General features: G+C 41.6%; 1 protein-coding gene across 2 annotated transcripts in view; it reads left to right on the plus strand.

Annotated features, from left to right (window-relative positions):
* Nucleotides 1–25,012, plus strand: part of LOC309674166 (uncharacterized protein) — a 113,470-nt gene that overhangs the window by 4,434 nt on the left and 84,024 nt on the right. The window lies entirely within an intron of this gene.

Here is a 25,012-nt window from a genome sequence, read left to right on the forward strand (position 1 = left end):
GTAATTTCTTTAAAACCCATTTTCAGGCATTTCCTGGTCTCTGCATCTCTACATCTGCACGGCTGCTCCTTCTGTAGAGACATTCATTTGTTTTCTGATGGGTTACAAACTTCCTAGTCATTAACCTATTGTCCAATTGCTTACCTGTCACGTCTGCAAGTCTTTTTATGCCATTACTCATTGCTACTGTGGAAGACACAATAGTGGGCTGGATGTTCTTATGTTCATCCTTCAGTTACACTGTCTGTAGTACTTTGCTTTAGCTTATGTAATGGGTTTTAAAGGAGGCCACAAGGAGGTCAGAAGTACATGCTGACATTTATTTTCCAAACACATCATGTTTTCCTCAAATGTTTCTGTTCCACTGGAAGAGTTACAAACCAAGCTTCCCTCTATAAATAAACATATGAACAGTATCTGCAATAATATATACAATCATATATAATTATTATAAGTTATTACATATTAAGTGCTTATAAATATATTAACACATTTACATATTTTATATAACTGTTAATTATATGTAATTATGAATATACATTATTGATAGCAGATAAAATACTCTTTAATATGATCAGTCAGAGCTTAGCCAATTTCACTGAAGTCTGCAGGTTAGCAGGGCCACAAGTTAGTTCACTTGTTTTTGTGGAAGCTGAAGCAAAAAGATTAAGGATAAACTTCTGGGTTTATGCTATATTGCAACTGTAATGACTGCAATGTGGTATAAATAGGCATAAAACTGGAATTTGCCCCAAAATATTGGAAAAAAGCCATTGTAAATTTGTTCCCTCAATCATTCATCTATGAACTTGCAGAAAGGGAGGTCTAGCAACCAGAATCTGTGTGTATTTCTGGGGAGAATTTAGGTGCTTAGTCTTGACCCTACTAAGAGATATCCGAGTCAATTTCAGATCAGCTCTGACTGCATTGTTTGTTTTCTAATGCATAATAAGATTTCATTGTTACTTACATCTTTGGATTTAGGACTATAATCTGTTAATCCCTAAAATGTCATCAGATAATCTGTTTAATCATAAGCAAAAGCTGATCTTTATAGTCAATGTGTTATGCAAAATATTCCAGGCACACTACTACTATGCAAGCATAGAAACTTTCAGATCTCTCTTTTGCATTAGTCCACAATTAAAAGTAGGTTTTTGTTGGAGTTCCAATTCATATATCTTTGTCGTGAGGTATGATTGAAATCTTTCATGGAGTGTGATATTAAGTTTGGGCATTGTGAAATGTCTTAATTTTGAAGCGTCTAAAATATTTATGGTGCAAAGTACTCTGTAGTGGCTTCATGATTCATTTGAAGTTATTGATAGTGCAGTTATCTAGAAAGGCGCAACTACTAGTGTCACAACGCTCTCCAGTGTTCACAGAGTTACACGACAAAAGTCCAGTGATGTTCTTCAGTATTTTGTTACACCAGGAAGGTGGCCAGTAACTTCTGTGAGTTCCATTCATGGATTCTTGACAGGAACCTGCGTGCACCAGCAGAGGGCACAGATGACCTGGTTTCATCTGCAGGACACAAAGCAGCAAGGCTCAGAGAGACTCCCTCAGCTATTTTGGGGGGAAAAAAATAGCCCTATGTATCTTGTGTAGAATGAATTAGTATACCAACTCGTGATGTTACCTCTGCACTTAACTGCTGCGTGTTACTTGGCTTTTAAAAGCTTTGGCTGCTACACGACAGCCCATCATCTCAGCAGTGCACTTGTCCCACTTGGTTCTCAAATGTTATTTGAAGCTACAGAACTGGTTTGAGTTTAAGAAGACATTGACTTAACCCTGTGGCAATCACATCCGACGTGATATTTGCATCTTTGCAACAACTAAACCCCAATGACTTTAGGAAGGGTCTTGAATTCAAAGACTTGCCCTTCTCGACAATTAACTGAATTCTTTTGTGGTTCCCAAAGAGGTGAGAGTGACTGTGTACATCACCATTGTGTTATTTTACCTATAGGTGAGGGTAGAGGGAGCCATCTGAACACTTCCAGTTACAATTTCATGCTCAGAAGCTATCCTCTGAGCCAAACTGCATTTCCAGAAAAAGTATGTTAAATTTGATCCTTTGTAATTCTTTCTGAGTTACCAGCCCTGTAGGAACGAGCACTTGGAGGAAGCCTTTAAGGAGCTGAGCTGGAGGCACCGCTGACAACAAGCAAAGCAAATGAAGTCTGTAGTAGACCCAGGGTCATCCTGAAATATTTCTGTTGCTCATCCCTGTTCTTTTGCCTGAGGCTGCTTTGGACTAGTTTGACATTCAGTCCTCGTGTGAAATGCTGAAGTAAGCAGACCTATGTTTGTAATGTGTCTAATATAATGGAACCTGTTCCTGATTAGATCTTGGAGTGGTGCTGTAATGCACTGTCCTCGGTTCCTGGCCTGCAGCTCATGTGCCGAGTGAAGTATTTCCATCCATTTGGTTTCTCTGATTTTATGTTCAGAAGCTGTTATCCCCAGTCTCTGGGCCTCCTGGGAATTCCCAGGTGGTGTCATATAGAGCTGTTATTTGTTCCTGGGGTGCTTGACTGCTGTAATCAGACATATGCAGTCTGCATTGCCTTCTCCCTCTCCAGCAGTAACAACCAGGCAGCAGAAAGCCAGTTGTTATATTTGGCATTACATGTACAGCATACGTCAAAATTCTGTGTTCAGACATAGAAATCTTGTACGAGCATTAATCAGTTTCCACGAGCTGCTGCAAAACAATTCATCCCAGTGCTAGATCACAGCCCGCAGAGGGCAGCCTGGCTGCGTCTTTCACTCCAGCAACGTGCACAACTGGAGAATTCTGTCATCTGCTGGCAGCTCTGTCTATCAGTGTGACTTGCTGTGGAATAAACAACTGAATGTTGTGGAGAATTAGCATCAGCCCTAAACTTAAACACATGCAAAAGTGGACCCCAAAAAAGTAAAAATTGCTTGACTAAATTAAACCACCTAGTATTTTTATTTTTTTAAAACATATTGAAAGAAAAAAAAAATTGCGTGAGAAAATTCAGCTAGACCTGAGCTTTAAATATCTCACAGGTACAACTGATAAATTTATCGGTAGATGTCAATAGGCAAGAGAAAGAAAATATCTAGAATAATGGTACCTGAGTGTACCGGACAAGACTAACAGGAGAAGAAAAGTGTTTTTGTTTTTTTCTAAATCTCTTCAGGAATCTTTCAAGATTCAAGTTACTGTTACCATGACTGTAAGACTGTGCCTCTGGCTGGTTGGCCCATGTTGTTTCCCAAGTGCGTCCTGAGTCCTTGTGAAACAGCCATCACAATTTCAAGGAGATTTTGTCTCAGAGGATGCGTCTACACGCAGGCACGTGCCATAGCTGTAAGATGGATCAGTGCCAGGTTTGGGACTAGGGGTTGCTATCTTGAGTTAATATGACAAGGAACAAGGCATTCAGTTCCTGAAAAAGAGCCAGTACTTTGTGTCTCTCAAATCAAATTGCGTCCACCAGCTAATTAAGGAATGATCTTGATGTGTTCTGAAGGGAGGCCTGTCCACTTCTATACTTCTCAGCCAGAGGGCCCTACAATACAGTGTTCAGAATAGAAAATACAAAGAAAATAGCATTTGAGATATCAAGACAGCCTCAGCAATGTGTTAATTCCAAGACTATGGGAAGAAACCTATGTATCTCTTAAGATCAGATGTCAAATTACTCACTGATGTACTTTCACATTGATTCAGATAATTAATTTCTTTGGCCCCAAACTTTCTACCCCACATAAGCATGGCTGTTGACAGCAGAATGTATACGCTTCTCAGAGTTTGGCTCATTGTAATGACAACTACACCTGAATTTTTGCTTCTGATTCCTAAAACTTTCCCCATGTATAGGAGTGCTGAGAGATTTTGACTCTGCTTTATTCAGAATATTCTTTGCTATTCTTGCCATATTATTCATAAACATCTCTGCTAATGTGAACTTTGGCCGATGAAATATCTGTCGTGTTTTACATTGATAGCGTGATGTAAAAGTTACTCTATGTAAAAATGTTTGCACATTTAACCAACTCTGATTGCATAATTTAATGCAGTTTGGCCACAGGAAATTCTTTATGGTAAAGGGTACAGTAGGGCACACAGTGAGGCAATACCCTTACTTGATGTGGATATAAAATCTCTAATTTATAATTAACAACAAAGGCAGTTTATGGGATTGTCTCTATATCTCCTGAAGGCAAGCATAAATACAAAATTAGAAAAAAAAATATTTAGGAGTCAAGATTCACAGCTCTTATTCATGGCCCATCCTTTGTATGTGAGCCTGTGAGAACCTGATGCAAAACCTGATGAAGTTTCTGACTCTGAGCTCTTTGTTGGGATCTTCCTGATAAGGATACACACATAGGGGTGATGCTGAAGTTCTCCAGCAGTAAATACTGGCCAACATTTAGCTGATCTTTCCAGACCTGACTCTCAGAGACGAATTTGTCACTTTGGCCCTTGTGCCTAAGTTCCCACAGGTATGTCAGCTGTTTTGATGCAAGAGCAATAGAGACTCGATATTAACAGGCTTATCTGGGGGCTTTTCCTTAGCTGCCAGGATCACCAGTATTTCTTGGTTACACAAAACCTATAGCATTTATGTGATAGCATGATCTTGCATAATCTGTGTAAAAATTTTGGGGTTCTTGAGTCCAGTAGTCAGTACTGAGTTAGGATAACACAGGTTCAATATTGTATTTTTTGCCATAAAAGTGCCTATACCACAGACAATGTGGAGGGTTGAATAATATGCAAAGGATTAAGAAAACTGGTTCTACGCAATGAAAAAAATAAGGAAGATTACTTTGTGATTTGTCTCACTCAGGGGAACTTCCTAACTTCTTGATTTTTTCTTTTTCTTTTTTTTGTTTGATGGTTAAATCTCTTTATATATGTATATATGGGATATTTGGGGGGGGGAGGGTTTCAGTAAAGCATTTCTATTAATGTTTGCCTTGAGTAATTTGGAGCTGAATTCTCCTTTGAAAGATATTAATGGAAACTTTTCTTAAAAGAGATTAGTGGGACCTGCCCTTGAAGCTCACTGTTATCAGTGAAAGACCATGTATTTATGTGAATATGCTGCCCATTAGTGACTAATTGCAGATTCTAGTAAGAGTCTTATATTGAAAGTAAGAGAGCTGTCTTGCCTTCATGCCATTCATGTCACAAAGAACTATTAATTGTGAGCTTATCAAAATTCTGATTAAACCATAAGACTTAGCAATGCTGTAGATTTTGTTCCTTTCTGGTGTGACTGCTATAGATCTGATTTCCCTAAGAAAGGAGGCAGTGGAGTTATGGTGGAGCTTGGGCTAAAAACCTGTAGAAAAAAAACCCTGTAGTTTCTGTCATTCTTCAGCATCCCAATTTTGGTTCAGTGAAATACAATTAAATAGATTATTCAGACCAGTCCTGGCCATTCTTGCTCTTTGCCTTGCCCACAGAAGTCATTCGTTGAAGCCTACTTCTGTAAGAATTTGGGTTTTGTTCCAAAAAACCCCCTAACTTTTGTCACAATGATCTGATTTCAAGAGGAAACATACTGTGTTGTGTAAAGATGGGTACGTTCTGACTGATGAGTTATCTGCATCAGACAAAGATGTCATGCTGACTTCTACCTGTTTTTTCATCCATGCTAAGTCATTCTTCTGATTTTAATGAAAAAAAAATATTTACATACAACTGATGGGATCTTAATTATTTTTAAAACTACTATCCTACTTTCCTATGTGGCAAACTGGTTCAAAAGTGATGAGGGATAAACAATGAGATTATAAACCTCATTTTTCTGGGAATCGATGCTAAAATATCGGTAGTTTATTTCTTCTTTTTGAGAGGATGGGGAGAGGGCAAGGAATAGGGCAGGGACTGTAGGGACCAGTACCATCAAATTGTTGGAAAGCCAAAGTACAAAACTTTCCCTGATGTATTACACATAAACAGCATATTACAAAGATGGGACAGTGTCTGACATTAGGTGTCGGAGTCTTGGTCCAAGAGCTACTGAAAAAGCAAAGGGAGAGATTCTCACCTGTGTTGCTGTGCAGGTCATGAGTGGGACAACGTATTGGCTGTAAGAGTTTGGTAATAACGATTAATGTTTGCACATTTCAAACTCATGGGTTAGCTGGACATTATCATTCTTTTAAGAGTTTTCTGTTTACTTAATGGATGGAAAACTGAATCTTCTTTTAGATACTCACACAGTGGCTAAGTGACAGTGAGGCATGCTGCACAGAGAATACAGTCCAATATGTAGGATACTTTTCTTTGAAGATGCAGGTTCTATTCTTTGTTCTGACATAGATTTTCTCTGTGACCTTGGGAAACATACTTAGCTTTTCAAGGGCATTTAGGCATCTGAAAATACCAATAGGTGATTTGAAAACCCTTATTGTTTGGTAAAATATATAAATCTGTTTGGGCATCTCTAAAAAATCCCGAGGTGCCTGTTTCCATCTCTTAAAGCCCAAATACCTTTAAAAAATGTTGACCTTAGTGGATGTTTTTCCTCCAATCTAATTTGAGTTAGAAGCCTAGGCTGTCTGTACAGTCAATAGGAAAATGTAGGAGGTAGGATCCTGCTTCCCAGTTGACTAATTCAGAAGCCTCAGGTAGATGCCTGAAATAAAACAATGTCAATCACTGCTCCTTAATGGACTTCTAAAGTAGTCAGGAAATGGCTCAGTCAATCAAACAGCTCAACAGCTTGCTGCTGCTCAAAAGGATCATCTCTTTTCCCTCTAATGGTTCCTCTTCACCCCTTCCTGGCTGTGCAGTTCTGCACTGTCTGTCAGCTCCAGTGTTAATCTGAGCCTGTGGTTTCTTTCTCTATTCTCCTGTATCCTTGTCTGGCAGAAAGCTAACCCAGTGCAAGAAAGTGAGCAATTCTTTGCTAATTAATGAGCTAAAGTAGTTTCATGAGGGTCAGACCAGTGGTGATGGTGCTGCAGTGAGAGAAGCAGGAGCAGATGGGTTGGAGTGAGTAAGAGAAGAGGGAGTGCATAGGTGGGTGTGTGACCACCCCTTGCAGAAGCAGCAGTGAACTCTTCCATTGGCTTGTCCACCTTATCTGAGTCAACATCTCTTATCTAAGTACCTGAGGTCTTTACCTAAATAGTAATAGTGGTGTCTTACTTCTCTGTACCTCCCTTTTGCACCCTTTTCAGCTCCCTTCCACATTCTGCAGGTACTGACAGGATCTGAGACAGCAACTGCAGAGCCTGGTTCGGCTGCACACATGCAGATTGCCTGACTGGTACTTGTGGCTAATGAAGATGTCCTCCAGAAATGGTAACTGTTGAGTTCCCACTGCAGCTTTTCTCCTTCATTTTAATTTCTGTTATTCTAATATTTGTGCTAATTTCTACAAAACTTGTAGGGATGTAGGACTCTTTCTGAATTATACCTTTTAGGCAACTTGAATTGAAATTCTCCGTATCCAAATCTGAAAATTCTTGGAGGGGACTTGATGGACAGACAGGAAAATAAAACTATCAGCCTCAATTCCTCCATAAACCCAGCTAAAACCCACTTTTTAATAAACGAGTGCTGTATCTGATCCATTTTAGCATTCTTTGACTAACATGTCTGTTGAACTTCTCTGCCTTAGAGACTTCACACAGTAAATGGAATAAACTCTTTCTGTTCTATAGAAACCCAAGTTACAGATGTCTTTTCCCTTCCTACTTCCTAGCAGTATAAAGAAAGGAAATTCTTCATTAAAAAGCTAATTTCTGCATGTTCCTGAACCTTCTTTTTAAAGCCATCTATTAAGTATCATACAGGAGAACCCTTGATAGTGCTAGTTAGAAATTCACTGAAGGAAGTGCATAGGAGATTACTCAATTAAAAATACAAAATGCTGTCATGCTACATTAGCTGAGGAAAACCTCGGGTTTGCAAGTGAAAAACTTTACTCATTTCAGAAAAGAAGGCAGGGAAAGGAACTGTTTTTCAAATGGATGTCAGATCACCAACTAAAGATAATGCCGTAGGAGTTAGGAAGGAGAAGAAGAACTTATGATTTATTTTATGCCTGCTGGAAGATTCGGAAACATTTGCAATGGGCAGGAAAACAGAATGACATGATGAGTATGATTGAACTGAAGTGTGGGAGACACTGGGATAATCCATGGCAAATAGAGCCGAACGTGACTAAAATTCACTGCTGTGTGTGAGCATGACCACAAATTCAGACAAACAGATGTGTTGATTCATTTTTTTGTGCATAGATCACCCCATGAGAAGGCATGTGTGTGCTGTCCATTCTGCTGCTGCTTCCGTGCTTTCTTACACTCTGCTTCGTTGGTGTGATGGGGAAGGTGAGTGGCATGAAAGCACTGCCAGACGGTGGGTCTGACAGAGGAGATACGCAGGCCAGGCTGCACTTTCAAAGAGCAGTGGGAACATACGATACACCTGTTACAAGCATCCATTTCTGCTCTGCAGACACACTGTGATGCAATCTTTGCTACCTCTCTTAGATATGAAGATTTTGGTAATTGTGTTGTGTTTTTTTTTTTTTTTAATGGAAAAATTGTGTAGGCATCTCGCTAGTATGAAGATGTGCAGTGTATGGTAGAGCAGAGTGGAGGAGTGTGATTCAGTCTCTCCTGTCATTTAGTTTGCATGCTGGCTCCTCACTGAACATCACAGATTGCGCTTTCTGTTTCTTAGTTCATAGTTGCCCATTCTGAAATCGATAAGACTCTGCTCTAATGCTTTAATTTCACTATTCTGATGTGGTCTTCTAACCCGTTATTCTTGACAAACTAGATTGTTATTTTGCTTAACTCTTGCCAGCATCTAATAAACTGGTGGCACAGGGCTTTTCTTTTTAGTGTGGCTTGGGAGTATTTGGCTTTATTAGATTGGAGGCTAGGCTGCTGTGGGGAGGGGTGGCCACTAGATACCGATCTCATTCTTCTGTGCCTCACAGTTGGTTGCTTGCTGCTTTTATTAAAGTGCCAGGAGGAAGCTGAGTACTCTTTTCTGCGTGTTAATGCTAAGGTTGTTTTGCAGACAACATTGCTATAATTTTTATGTTTAGATACTATTTACATACAGATATGCAGGTGTACAGTTGCTATGCTCTGTTGCTGTTTGGTGAGTGAATTTCAAGTTGCACCACAGACTTCAGCATCAGGTCATAAACGTGCTGCATTGCTGTTGAATAGCACTGTCAGTGAGTGACTTTAGAAGAGGACCCATCTATCCAGCACTTTAAGGAGCAGAGTCATAGAATGGTTTAAGTTGGAAGGGACCTTAAAGACCATCTAGTTCCAACCCCCTGCCCTGGGCAGGGACACCTCCCACTAGACCAGGTTGCTCAAAGCCCCATCCAGCCTGGCCTTCAACACCTCCAGGGATGGGGCATCCACAGCCTCTCTGGGCAGCCTGTTCCAGTGTCTCACCACCCTCACAGTAAAGAATTTCTTCCTAATATCTAATCTAAATCTCTCCTCTCTCAGTTTAAAACCATTACTCATTGTCCTATCGCTACACTCGCTGATAAAGAGTCCCTCCCCATCTTTCCTGTAGCCCCTTTAGGTACTGGAAGGGGCTATAAGGTCTCCCTGGAGCCTTCTCTTCTCCAGGCTGAACAACCCCAACTCTCTCAGCCTGTTCTCAGAGCAGGGGTGCTCCAGCTCTCTGATTATCTTCGTGGCCCTCCTCTGTACCCGCTCCAACAGGTCCATGTCCTTACATTGGGGACTCCAGAGCTGGAGGCAGCACTGCAGGGGGGTCTCAGCAGAGGGGCAGAATCCCCTCCCTCGCCCCGCTGCTTTCGATGAAGGTCTGCCCGTGCTTTTTACTCGCGTTGCTTTTGCAGCTGCTGCGGCTCTCCCCGAGCCCATCGCCATGCGACGAGACGCGCCCTGCGCACACACCCCGCCGGTGACATTTCCCGGCCGCCGCACCAGCAGCCAACATCGCCTTATTCCTCGGCGTGTCTCCCCCCCGTCTCCCTCCCCTTTCCCCTTCCACCGCCGCCCCCGCCGGCCGCCGCTTCCAGCGCGCAGTCCCGCCTCACGGGAGCCGCTGTGCCCCCCCCTCCCGCCGCCGCCCCGGCAGGCCGACGGACACGGACACCCACGGACACGCACAGGCAGCACAGGGCGGCCCCCGGCGCCGCCCCGCACCGCGGCGGGCAGGGAGGGACGGAGGGAGGGAGGGAGCACGGCGGCGGCGGCGGCGCCGACCCCCCCGCCCGGCACGGCCCGGCCCAGCGCCGCCGCCCCCCCGCCCCGCTCCGCTCCGCTCCGCTCCGCATCGGCCGCCGCGGCGCGGAGGGCGCAGGGCGGTGCGGGCCGTCCGTCCCTCCGTCTGTCCGCGGCTCCTCGCCCGCCTGAACCATGTCCGCCAGAGGTGGGTCTCCGCCGCGCCGCGCTCCGCGTCCCCGCCAGCGGCTTGACCTTGCGCGCCTGGCCGCGCTGCAGAGCCCCGCTGGCTGCGCTTGGGCGGAGGTTGCGCGGGCGATTTCGGAGCAGGGGGAGGCGAGGTGATTTTCTCCCCCTCCCCGCCCTTCCCCGGGGTATCGTTTTTGCAGTTCGGCGGTGGAAGGGGCTCCGGAGCGGGCGGCAGCGGGGCTTGGCGCCGCAGAGCATCCTCGGGGGCACCTGCCGGGCCGGGCGGGGGGACACCGCTTCGCCCTCTCCCAGCGCCCGGGGCGGGCGGTTTGGTGCGGTGTAAATGGTGATGGGAGCGTTTGTATGCAGAGAAAGGAATGTGGTGGGGAGGGGAAGGCTTAGGGTCAGAAGTCGGTGGTTATTACCTCTTAGGAAATATTAACTGGTTGGTACTGGTGTGTCTGCCGAGCGTGAGGCGTCTGGCTTGGTCTGTCATTTGTAAAGCAAGCGCTCCTGTTCGGGTGTGGTGGTAAATCCGGTCGTCAGATTATACCTCCGGTGGACATTTGCGTCTGGCTTGAAATTAATATTTTGAAGGTTTACTTCAAATCTGCAGTTGTTTTAATAATGCCCTAAACTTGAATAGCCTTTGTCCTTCGCATGCACTTGTGTGGGGGACTCTGTGTGGTTGGTACTGTTTTGGGCTGGGGATGAACAGATCAACCCTCACTGACTGCAGATCCTGCCTTATCCCAAACTTCTGCTTCCGATTTGAGAAACTGATGCAGGTGTGGCCCAAAGACTGATGCTTTTAGCTTTTTGGTTATAGTTAGTACCAATTAAAGAACTGGAGGCATACAGTTAAGCATTTTCTGAACGTTGTCACAACAAAGGAGAAATACTTGTAAGCGTCTCTTTCCTTTTTCTTTTTCCCTGAAGGAAGAGAGAAAATAACCTGCATAATAATGACAAGTAAAAACACTCCCTGGTTATCTCTGGATTGGAAAAATACTTTGTGAAAATTATGTATTACAAATTAACAAACCCCTGAATGTAGGGGTATGTCTTATTTGTTTGTCCCTTTATTTCTCTGCATCTTCATGTATTAAATCCTGCTCGGCATTGACCAGGTCTTTCATTTGCTTTGATTCCTGTTGACGTCCAGATGAGCTTCATGCACATGGAAGGCATAATGAAGGTTGTCAGCATTTTGTGGTTAGGACCATATTCCTAAAGCATCACACCCATTTTAGATATAAATAATAAATGGTGTTATAGCAGCATAATTCTTCGTGGCACAGTATTATTCTTGCTTTAGGAAGAAATGGACCGTATCAGTCTCCAAAGAACCCATTTCTGGAAGAACACCGAGTATATTAGCATCAGGGCTGTGCTAAGGCTGCATTAGTACTTGTGGGGAAAACCCAGCAAAGCTTTATAACATGGATTACATTTTTTGTCTTCAAAGGGGTACCTGGATTTGAGAAAAACTTTTCAATGTCAGCTCTGCAGATGACCCCCCAAAACTCAACCATTCGGAATGGGAAGCCGGGGAACATTTCCACTGGCTGTATTCCCTTTTCCTACACCCCCCTGCCCATCCCTCTTTCTTCTTCATCTGCACAACACATGATGTTTGATGCCTGCTAGATTCTGCTGGAGAGCTGCCTGGAGAAGGGTGAATTCTTTCTCAGCCTCTCCCCTGCCATCTATTATTTTCAGAGTAATTAATTGGAGAGAGAGAGAGGGAGTCCATAGGACTTTAGGGAAGTAGTGAATAAGATTCATAAAAGAGTTTAAGAAAGTAATTTCTATCGATATCTGATTTTCAATTTTAACAAATGGACTTAGTTGGAAAATAAGCATGTCTGTGCGAGTAAAGAGCTATTCAGGACTCACCAAAGGCTATTTGTGTGTAAAGCAGTATAAACCATTGCTATTATTAACCGTTTTAAGCACTACTGCTGTTAAAATCTTACATATGAACTTACTTTTACACACTTATGTGGTATGATGGGTCTTAATGAGGTTACTCCTGAGAATGTAGCTTGAACAAGAAGTAAGTCTTTAAGGGATTAGGGCTTTGTTCAAATGTCAGATAGGGACCCTTTGCTTATGAAGGCAGATTACCTCATGCATATGCAGTCTTATTAAAACCACTGTATCACTAGGGTCTGCATGCTCAGCGAATATTGATTGTTAATATTTTATGTTGTGTTAGCTGTCCAAAAGGTGATCATTATTATTCTGAATGTGTCAGACACTTGGAGCTCTCTGCATAACAAGAATAGCAGAAGACTTAAACATTCACCTGTGCCATTTTTATTACTAAACTGCAGAAGATTTTCAAGGGATAGTAAAAAACATCACAATATTATCAGTGTTCAATCTGTTCAGCTCTCTATTCACCTCTTTTGCTCCAGGAGGCAGCATGGTCTAGTTAACTGACTGCAACAGATGACAGAAGAAACTCCTGAAATCCAGCGGTACCTCTGTACTTTTGGACCGTTCCTTTAAACTCTTCTGCTCTAGTTCCCTGTTGTTATTTAACCAAAACTACCCATATAGTTGACGACATTAGGACAGATTGTAAGTCAATACATAAAGTATAACTGATAAACCAAATTCATGTAATTTTGCCTTAAATGGAACTCCAGATGAAGAGTTTTATGCTTGCCTACTTGTACAATGGAAATAATGGTAGTTAAATTTTCAGAGGTGTTGCTGTGAGGACTAGTGGCTTACCCGTGCTTTAAGATGAATTTTCTGAAATATTCCTTTTTCTTCCGCCCTTCACAGACTAGGTTGTTGTGGTCCTTCACACCTGTCCCTCACCTCTCGCTGTTAAGAAAGTGTAAGGTCTCTCTCGAACATTCTTCTGCCGCTTTCTGCAGAGTACAGCTCTAGCAGATGTTTTGACCAAATGCCAGATGAAGCAGTATAGACGTGTATTCCCAGAAGCTTGAACAAATAATCATTTTGGAAATCTGGTGATATAGCTGGGAGCTGGAACGAACTTTGAAAATCCCTTTTCACTTCCCTGTCAAGTTGGAGTCCTTCCCAGGGCGCTCTCATGACCCATTCTGCAGCCTGTTGGCATCAGTGGAGAGCTGCCATTGACGTCAGCTGGGCTTTTCAGTTCTGCAGTTTGCAAAAGGCTTCGTATTCTACTTTCAGCCATCGTTAAGTAGTTGTTATTAGGACTCATACATGAGTGAATTTGGGTGTTGGAGTAAGCCTTATAGATTGTTGCTAACCTAAGGGCTTGTTTGCAAAGAGCTGTAAATTCTCTGGATGAAAGACATTTTTCTAAAGCCAAGTATAACTGTGACCTACTTGTGCATGTTATCTCAAACTGCTTAAAAACTGTCAAAACTACTTGTTATCATGAAGGTTAATGGAAAAATATCTATTTTTAACTGTTATAATCTTCAGTTGTGCTCAAGCAAACAGGCACAAATGGTAGTATTTGGTATGGTCAAATACGAAGATCTTTGCTAAATTTTTTTTCTAAACGGTGAAAGAATTAGCATGAGCTGTATATAGTCCAGTGGGCAACTTTTTCAGGAAAACGAAGGCATGTACAATAGGAGGTTCATCAATAGTGGTGTCTTTTCAGCCTTTTTTGTGCCTTAACAAAAATCACTGAAGTTTGACAGAAACCAGTGTTAAAGAAATACTATTGCTGGCTAATATTAACAGGTTGTACTGTGCCACTGATGCTGCAAGTGTGGGTGTTGTAGAGAGGGTAATTACACTTTTTAGCCTACTCGACAGTCAAAGTAGTCGGGTTGTTCAGCTTAAGAATTTATTTTATACTAGAATCCTTGTCTTTTCCTATTTGATTTTCTGACAAATGTAGATCAAACACTTCTCATTTTAGACAAATAAATCACCATTAATGCTGGTGTGAGGGGGCTTTTGTTCTCATTTTACCAATGAGACAAGAACTGAAATGATCTTTTTCTTTTTCCTGAGTCTCAGAGCCAGGTCAGAACAGGGGAATTTCTGCCTCCTGGGCCTGTTCTCAGGCTCCTTGTTGGTTCTTACACAAGTCAATAATAGATTTCTAACAGAAGGTGATAAACTTCAGCTCATTATGTTTCGCTCTGGTAACCAACCGTTCTTTCTTCAGCCGTACCGTGCACATCACTTGATTGATCCGTCTCACAGTTGTGAACTTTTGTGTGAGGAAATCACAGATTTTTCTGTGGGATATTTACGTACTAAATCTTGAGCTCCTACATATTCCACCAATAGCTCTTATTTTTATTTTCCAAATCTTCTAGTCCTCCTCAAATAGCTGCAGACAAGGCTGCAGTTGCTGGCAGTGATGTTTTTGACTGAGGTCTTCTGACTGGTTTAAAAACTAGCTGCTGGGGACTTCTGCTCAATGTTTTATTATGGTCTGTGATTCTCACAGTAATATTGCTCATACCTAAAGGAACCAGCCACTTAAGAGGTGGCAATATTGTCTGCCACATCCTTTTTGAAATCTATTGCTGTGTTTTTCTAGTTGTTGTCACAGGTATTTCTTTGAGGCGTATAATAATCTGTCGTTGATTTAATTTGTGGTGTGACTAGTGCGTGGCTATCACCAAATGCTCTCGGGCCGAGAGACCTGGAGAGCGGGGGCAACGTAAGTTGGCTGGACGTTTCTTTAATTTTAGAGTTAGAGAATTTTAGCATCTTTAAAATAGTTAATTATTGTAGCTTTAAATGTGTTCAGTCCTAGTGATTTCCAATATTTTCCTTGGTATATTGCTCCATAGCCTGCATAGCATTGCTGGCAGGGTTCGGCGCTCTGCGGCATGACCTGAGACAGAGCTGTCTGTGCAGTCACGCCGACACAGCTGTTTCCCACTTTGAATACCTATGCAGTGCAGAATTTGGAACTGGCTCTCAAGGTTTTTCTCTCCCTAGCTTTTGTCCTGAATTTCTTCTGTTCTGACTTCATACTGTTATTTAATCCTATCTGTACTTTCTGTTTATTTCTTCCAAATACATGTAATGACTTACGTTGTTTTTTTTCTCCAGTTACTCATTTTAGAGCTTGAACCTCAATTTGGTGGCTTAAATAGCTCACGATCAGCACCTGGACTGTCACTGCAAGCTGTACTTGTCTGTATGTGAGAATCAGTAGCTGCAGCCAAACCTTTAGAGCTTTTGTTTTGATGGGGAAGAAGAATATTTTACTGAGGTATCTGACTGTAACAGCAGTACATCTTTTAAGCTGCTTCTTTTTAAGTTTTGCCTCTTCGTCCCATCTTTTTTTTTGCCCTCAACAAAGCTTAGTCTGTGCTGTTTAACTTTCGTGATTAATGAAAATTAGTCCTGAATGCATGGAAAAAGTTGCATAGACTAGTGGCAACAACAAGAGGAAACTGGGACAATGAGGTAGAATCTATTTTAGATGCATGGCTTTGAAAGGAATTGCACAGAAGGAAAATAAGCATCAGCTTATGGATGGAAAAGCCAGCAAAATTGCTTTTAGTGGAGAACGCCAGAACCTCATGCGTTTTGCTGTCTCTGAAAACAATCTTTTGGGGATTTCTTTTTTTTTTTTTCCTTCTTTTAATAGGTTTGAATTGAATATTTTGAATTATTTTAAACCTAATCTGTTAGTAATTGAAAAAGAAAACCACACATGGTTAGTTCGTGTGACTGGTGTAGTACTTCTTAGCTTTGCAGTATAAAGGCAGAAACACACAGTGGAAAGCAGACTTCGGTCTGTAAGTTCTCAGACTAGCAAGTAGCCCCTAATTTTCTTGTCATGTACTGTTTAGGCTACGGTGTCTTTATAAGCAGGTGTTGCTGTTCATTAAAACTCCAAGAAAAGTCCTAGACACGATACAGTAATAGCAGAGAAAAACTCTGAGACATGCATTTTTTAAAGGCTTAGCCCTTATTGTGGCATTTTTTCAGGAAGGACTTCATTTTTAGAAGCACAAACCTAAACGAGTCCCAGTCCTGTAAACATTATTGAGCATTGCGTTTGGTATGTTTACCAGTCCCATATGGATGTAGGGAAATTCTTCATTTATAAACACAGTTGGACCAGACAGGCTTCAGCAAGGTACACCTGTGATGGAGGAGTCTTATGCTCTCTTTTTCCCGTTCATAAGCCAGAATTAGTGCTTTGGTGAGTCAGTTTGTTTCATGTAAACCATGAAACATGGCCACATTCATGGTGCAGTGCCTGCTGGTTATGTACACACATTGGAGTTAGACTTAAACTTAGTGTGGCGCTGATTATGTAGAGCTTTAGCGAGAGCTCAGTATGAGCTACCTGCCTGAGTACGTGCCCAATTCCTTGTGTGGAATTTGCAGCCCATGTTGACTTCTGTGCTGTTGCAAAGAGTTTGGTGTGGCCAGTCCCAGCAAACTCAGTTGTGGTGATGGGTGTGGTGTAGTCACATAGCCGTGGAGTTACTTCCTGATGGCTAGAAAAGATGGCATGCACTTCATGTTTGCTGAAAGCTGTTAATCATAGACTGGTTTGGGGTGGAAGGGACCTTGAAGATCATCTAGTTCCAACCCCCCTGCCATGGGCAGGGATACCTTCCACTAGACCAGGTTGCTCAAGGCTCCATCCAGCCTGGCCGTGAACACCTCCAGAGATGGCGCAGCAACAGCTTCTCAGGGCAACCTGTTCCAGTGTCTCACCACCCTCATAGTGAAAAATTTCTTGCTGATATCTAATCTAAATCTACCCTCTTCTAGTTTGAAGCCATTACCCCTCATCTTATCACTACATGCCCTTGTAAAAAATTTCTCCCCATCTTTCCTGTAGCCCCTTTAGGTGCTGGAAAGGGCTATAAGGTCTCCCCAGAGCCTTCTCTTCTCCAGGGGCTGAGCAACCCCAACTCTCTCAGCGTGTCCTCATAGGAGAGGTGCTCCAGCCTTCTGACCATCTTCGTGGCCCTCCTCTGGGCCATGATAGACATTTTCTTGGTAACTTATTGGCATGGTGCTTAGTAGTGATCCTTATGGAGATAAGTTGGAGAAGTGAGTGGCCTTACCATAGTGGACTTTCCGAGGACATCATGACAAGAAGTTTTGGTTTACTGCTTCCTTACTAATAAAGATGGTTTATTCTATTTCTGGAACTGCACGAACAGATCATGGGTTGTAATAGAGGACACATTTTAATCCAAATTGCAAAGGTGAAACAATTTCTGTAATGTTTTCTTAGAATTTATCATTCCCTTTGCTATACCTGGAACTTTAACTTAGTAGTTTTTAATGTGTTTTTAACTTCTGTTTCCTCCAGTGTAAGTCTTCCATGAGTAAGGACTGTGGGATTTCACTCAGTGGAAGGATTCTGCTTTAATTACTGTTCCCATAAAGCTGATTTTGTTTCTTTTGCATCAGGCTCATATGAGGCATCTTTGATCAACAGAAAAGTCAGCAAAACTGCTGTTCGAATTACCGTTTCCTTTTAACCAGTGATGAAAGCTTTCAGTTTATTTTTGGCATTAGAAAGGCTGGGAGACAACCAGGTTAGATAAGAGCTGAAACCTAGTTAATGATCAAGAACATAGCTAAGAGTGTATAATGACAGCTCTGAAAAAGATGTCCCAGCTCTAACTGTGACCCTACATATACAGAAAATGCAAAACAGTTTATGCCAAATACTGCCTTTCTCTGTTCTCCTATTGCCACTTCTGTTGATGGGCATTTGTGGATGAGTTGGTTGCAATTAAGACTGTGTAAACTGAATGAATTTCACAGAATTAGGGTGTAAAAGAAGAGATGGATTTAAGACTTGCTGTTTCGCTGAAGATACTGGTAAATATCTTGTTGAGCGGAACAGGAATATAGTTGAGGCTGTGGTCAATAGACAATGTGGAAATCAATGGTTTTCTCAGAATGAAAACCAAAAGGAGGAAAAACCTTTTTTTTTCTTGAATGAAAGCACACCTGAGTGAAGCACAAATCTAAGCACCTTTAAAATTAGGTTTATTTGCAAAAGGAATTGTGCTGAGTGTTACCCATGAAGTAGTATTTTATGCCTATTAGTGGAAGTTGGCATAATTAAAGTATACTAATTTTCTCTGCTGAGGACTTTCTTTATTCCAGTTGGAAGGGTGCGTGCATGCAAGAACAAGCTGTGCTGAGGTGTGTGCAATGTCTCTGTTCCACAAAAGGAAATCTGCAGATGTCTTGAGTGGTTTATAATGAGCAGAGCTGTAAGACCTATTACCTTTCACTGGAATTATGCCCACTTTTATTTTTTAATCTTAGTTTCACCTGTTCTCATGCATATCCTCTGCATATGAATGTAGGTACACAAGACAGGATTTGAATATTTCTATGGCCTGCTGCTGCTGTTGTATAATTTTGTCTTTTGTCCCAGTAAGCCAATAAAACAATTAAATGATAATCAGACAATCCACTTAAGAACCTGTGGCATATGTAAATAAGAACAAAAGTTATTGCAAGAAGACAATATTTCTATATAATAATGTGGTTATCCAAAACTGTTTATTCTACTTCATGAGCTGGAGATAATCCCAAAATTATCCAGTCCAGACTTTGATCTAAGGAAGAATAATAAAACTTTGATCACTGTTGAATCGGCAGCTGCTATAAAAAGCCTATGTCATATTTCTTTCTTAGTAGCACTGGCTAAATCCAAAATAACTGACAAAAGAATTTGATGATTGCAGCTTAGGGATGCTTTCTGACTTGACCTGAAGTAATCTCTGTCCAAAAATATCTATAAATATTTTTTCTATTTTCTATTGCCAGATGTTTTGATATTTGAGGTGAGTGGCAGAAATGTTTTGTATACGTAGATGTGCAATGCACGTTTGGAGTCCAGTGTTTCAGAGAAAGAGGCTCTGGTTGACTGATTATGTTTGTACATAATATGATTAATTTACACTAAAACTCTGATGCCATTATCTTGCTTTCTATCTTTCTCAAGATGTCATTTAAAATTTAAAAAATTTAAATGGCTAATGTCTATGACTGTATTATAGTTATCACAGTGATACCCCATTTCTCTCCATGCCTGCAACAATGTAAATACTTTCCTACACATGTTTCTGTAGGAAACACCACTTGTGCTGTTCTTCCTTTGGAGCTGCAGCTGGACAGTGGCAAATTTTTCTAGGTTTAATAAGGCCATCTAACCTCTTTTTTCATCATAAACTGAGATTTTGAAAATTCCAGAATTGTATGGGTCAAAAAAGCTCACAGACTTGTGAAGTTTCTTTGGTGCTTTTGAATTTCTATCTATAATACATTCAATAAAGAAAACAGCTGAAAACTTAGTCTCAAATGGCAGTTGACTTTAGGATCTTCAATGTATTTTGTATATGTGGATATAACATGACCTCAGCCCCTAGGTAATGCAGGGGTTTTTCAAATCTGCGTGGCAGGGATGTTGAGAGGTTCGTGTGATGTTTGGCGTGGTGTTTTGAGAGCGAAGTGCCGGGAGAGGGCTACACCTTGTTCTTCCTTCGGCCGGGCTGGCACGGCACTGTGCGCTCGCCTTGTTCCGTGCAGTTTGTGGTGGTGCAGAAGTTCAGCAGGGCAAGATTCAACCTTTCCCTTCTTTTGCTGTGAGTCTTCCTGCTGTCTGGCTCCCTCCTCGATGCAGATAATCTGCAGATGTAAAGTTTTCTTGTCTTGTGTTTCTGGCAGTAATTCCTATTGAGTTTAACATGTTCAAAATTCAGGTTTGGGAGATTTTGTGACTTTTTGCAATAGCGATTTCCCCCTCTTTCCTCTGGTGACAGCTTTTGTGGGTACCAGGAATTCTCATTTTTCCTTTCTGCAAGGCACACAGGCCAAGCAGACCAGTACTAGAAGATGCACTTTATTCTCTGTCCATTGTTGCCACAGCGTATTTATCAAAAGCAGAAAGACTATGTGCCCGAAGGGGGATTAAGAACCCTACCGTCTTGCTATTTATGATGCTGAGGAGGTATTTTTAGTAAGGGTTGTTGGCGCTGCTGCCCAAGGGAACGGCTGAGGGAGGGTAGGTCAGGAGGCAGCCAGCTGAAGCTAATGAGTACTATGGCCGGAATCGCAGGGAAGCGGTAACCCCAGCAAAGATCCCTTGGTAGGAATGTGTATGTGTACACACAAACAGATTTGGACCCTACGTATAGAAAACAACTAAAGAAACTATAATCACCTGTGCTCACTGCAGCCATTTGAAAGAGGGGGGGAGGCTAATTCATGCTCTGTTCCACACCATTCCTATTCCTGAAAGATTATCAAAGTTACGCGGAATGGTTTTTATATGATACTCAGTTTCCATAGCTGAACCCTCCCTCCAAATGTACAGGTCCAGAAAGATCTGTATGTGCTAATACAGGTTATGACTCAGTTTTCTAAGGAAGCAAGGTCGAGATGGAGCTCGTTCTGCCCTTGTTAAATTTGCTTCCTACTCATTCCTCTGGAGACTGAGAAGTCACGAGAGCGGTGGGTGAAGGAGGCAGTGAGTAAGAGCTGGAGAGAGCGGAAGCAGAGTAGAAGAGCACCTGAGAACGGTGAGCAAAAGAGACATATTTAAAGCAGAGTGAGGCAAGAAGGTGTGCGTGGAAAACCTTCTTCACGCTGGTACAGAGGCAGAACTGACACCCACCAGAACTGGCCCTGAACCTAAAAAAGATTAAAAGAGATGGGAGTAGAGAACATGTGGGAATTACAGATACCTCCCTAGTGAAAGGAGTTGTCAATGTTCTGATGTCAAGAAGCTTTTTGGTTTTATTTCTTTGGTTCTTGGACACCCCGAGAAGCCTAGCAGTCAAGGGGAGTGCCTTCTGGAGTAACTGTGCTTACAGCTGCTGCAAATATTTTTGTGATTTTCTGAAGGGAGCAGAGGAAAGTACTGGTTTGAAATTGCCTGAGGTAAAACTCTTTGCTGCCTAAAATCTCTGAACGCTTCACAGACTGATCTAGGAGCTGGTGCTCTGCCAAATCCTATTTTTAAGCAATTAGGTTTCTCTCCCAACTTTATGAAGTTATGCTTCTCTAGCAATATCACACAAGCGTAGGGCCAGGAAAGGGAGCGGGGAGCACGTGTGCAAGCATGTGACTTTTCAGGGGAAAAATAGAAAATTAAGTTTGGTGCCATGTTTCCGTGTTTGCATAGCAAAGAGCTGATCTCCAGTGCGACTGAACAGCTCCAGCCCTGGTGTGTTTCCATCCTGCTGAGTTACACAGACCGTCTTGCTACTTTAAAGTAGAATCTGCTGTTTTCCCTGAATACATAGTTAATTCTTTTTATTAATGCTTTCTTTGACTACAATTTGAAGTTTCAAATAGAAGTATTTAGAGATTTCCTCGGGCAATTAGGAAACCCCATCAGCTGGAGGATGTAAAGAAACTAGAAAGCATAACTCCAACAGAAGTCCTGTGTTAACTCACTGGGAGTGGATTAATTATGAGATCAGCTATGATGTCCTTTTGATTTCTGACATGTCTAAAGAGCCCCACAGATGCAGCCAGAACTGATCAAAAGGGGTTTTGTGAATGTAACAAGTAGTTGTTCTATTTGCAAAATACACTTCATGTAAATGAATTTGGGAAGACAGAAAGAATAACTGGAAGAGAAAATAAAGTCCACAGGAATCACTGCTGCTGCCTAAACACTAGCAATGCTATTAACAGTTCCAAACTTAACAGTTTTATTCAGAGTATGTCTTCCTTCATGCTGGCAGGAAAGCTCAATTTACTTACTGTGTTCTCATTTTCTGATTTCCAGCAATAAATGTTATATCAAAAGTGGACCACATAACGGTGTCTGAGATATTTCCAAGTTCTAGAATAAATAAATGATGTTTTGACACCCATATGCGAGAGTGTTGGTCTATTTAAAATGCATGTTAGTTTGCCTGCTCAGAATTTTTCAAGTGTGCAGTTCTTAGTAGAGTATTCATTGATGTTTTTTTCTCAGACTGTATTCCAGAAACAGTACTCATCATGCACTGAAATAGTTCTTGACTACTGTGAAGTTTTATTTTCTGCCCCACCCTCCTTAATTTCTGTAATGCAAAATAGCCCAGAATGAAATCTTTATTTCAGCTTTTCATTCTGCCCAACGTTATTTACTGCTAATATTTGTGGGTTCTGCAAGCATGCTACTCTTAATATTAATAGTTTGTCTTAGGAGCGCAAATGTTTAGCATCAAATTCATTTTCCACTGGGAACTGGAAGCTAAAAGGCTTTCTAAAATGGTTATTTTCCTGTTTTGTATGTCTTGAAAATGTCAGGCAGTCCTGTTGGGTTACACTTGAGCATAGTATTCTGCAGTATCAGAGGGTGAAACAGACACAGCAATTTGATCTTTGCTAAGTGCTTCAAAAAGTAATCAGCATGCCTTTTATTTCTGATCTATTTCGTGCCTGAATGACTGTTTAGAAACTGCAGTGCTTATTTTATGGGCAAAGAATATATTGACAAAAAGTCTTTTTTGGTAGCGGAGCTCTTTGAAGACAAGCTATACTCTCTTACATTGTATAAAACTAGAGTAACTGTGAAGGCCAGCAGAGTAATTCCAGATTTGTACTAATCAGAGAGATGAATTGATCAGATGGTTGTAGAGACTGTTCACCCTGTCTTGGGGCAGGAAGAGGCACACGGCTTTTTTAAGTCCCTTTCACCATTACTATTTTGTAACTTTAGAGTTCTGTGCTATGGGACATACAGGTTTATTCAGCTGTGTTTGGTCCAAACAAAGCCTGTTTTGGAGACTTTCTTTAAAACAAGTTTTTTTGCATGTTCATAGGTATATGAAAGCAGTACAGAGACCCTCAACAATATATTGTTGTTTAGAAACTTAGTTGATAATGAAGATAGTTATACTTTGGCATGTGTAAAAGAATGTTAATTTTATATATAGTGATTCTTAAGCTACATGAAGCTGAATAAGTATTCCCCCATTTGAAAGTACAAAAGTAGGCATTATGATCTTTGGGGAATTTTTCATCCTGGCAGTTTCAAGAGTCTAGGTAAAATCTGTATTTCATCCACAGTCTGCTTTATCTGATCTAGGACTTGCTATATAACACACTATCCTAGAAGGAAGGTGTGAAAATTACTTTTAGCTGTTTCTAGAGTGTTATGACTGATGTCAGAAGTAGGTTAGTGCAGGGAAGAGAAGTTGTATAAAAGTGGAAATTGATCCGACTCTTAATGAGTTCCAGTTCTGTGTATTAATAAAAATATTGCTGTCCCTTCCTCCCTCTCTCCCTTCCTCCCTTCAGGCTAAACCCTGCTCTGTGCTGAGTAGCTCAGCTGAATTCTCTTGCCATCCTGGCAGCCACGTTGGAAAATGGCTGAAAACATGAGGAACTCTACAAATTGTGTGTGCACGTATATAGATGTTTTTATTCAGTTATTCATGATCAGCTACTGCTGATCATGGTTTCTGGGTTAGCTGAACCACAGGCCAGTACCCTTTTTTTTGCCTAGTGCATAGTTTGCTTTCTAGTCATGCCTTATCTTCTCTAAAGAATGTGCAGTATCTGAATATAGTTGTTATTTAGTTTTAATACCTCTTTGAAATAGCTTGTGTGCCAGTAGGGGCACGGAGGTCTTACCCCTAATCTAGAGCACGGTGGCTTTCTGTCTTGGCGGACATCAACACTGTCAGCAGGATGACAAGAGCTGAGAGGTGGTTCAGTAGCTAGGGGCAGAGATTTATTGCATGTTTTCATTACCTTTGCATGTTTTCATTACCTTTTACAAGGTAAATACATTGTAAAAGTGAGCTCCAAAAGGCAAGAAGGCAAGGCAGTGTGTTGCATTATGTTTTCTGATGCTGAATTCATATTCCCTCTTTTTCCCTCTTTGGTTTTGTCTGTATCTTTTTTTTTTTTTTTTTTTTTTTTTTTTTTTTGTAAGTAGAGATTTGGCAATGGCTGTTTTTCAATTTATTTGACGTTTGGCCATCTGGAGCTGAGCAGAGCTTTAGTCACACGCGTTAGCTGTGTTAAGTGGAGCAATGTAGGATGTAGGGGCCAGATTCAACTCTAAAGTAAGCACAGTGGAATTAGCAAAGTTACATCAGGATTGGACTGTGTCTTTCAGGTGGCTGTTCGCTATGCAGGTTACTGAGAAATTTCAACTTGTTTTCTCAGTTCTGGTGTGAAGATGCTTGGGGCAAATTGCTGGACAACTAAATAGAAACCTGTCAAGTCATTTCCAGTACTTTGTTTCTATCCAAGTTAAAACAAATAATAAGTACTTCTGTCTTGGTAATGCTCTGTAGGGCTCTTGGGACCTGCTAATGGCCCAGAGCAAGTGCTTACAGAGCCTATACTTTTAGGCTGCATTTAGGGTGCATCTTATTCCCTAGATATCTCCCCAAGCCCTGCGTTGCCATAGGTCTCTGCCCAGCTTTTCCAGAAGGGATGTCTCCAAAAGCAGAAGAGAGTGAATACAACGATATTAGGTGGTTGAATGATTTCCTGGTCGTTTGTGTGTTGACTTTATTTGTGTCCTGGCTACTGGGGATGGATTCAGTGGATAAGTTCCCTTATATAGGGGTATTTCTGTTTCCTTGACAATGAGGCTGTCAACACCTTTCTGGGCAAAAGTGTATATTCCACAAGCATTATTATTGGTGAGGTCCCCTCCTTCCATGATTGTGATGTCCCCTCCTTCCATGATTGTGATGTC

This window comes from Vanellus vanellus (assembly GCF_965231255.1).
Source record: "Vanellus vanellus genome assembly, chromosome: 7".
Taxonomy (NCBI): Eukaryota; Metazoa; Chordata; class Aves; order Charadriiformes; family Charadriidae; genus Vanellus; species Vanellus vanellus.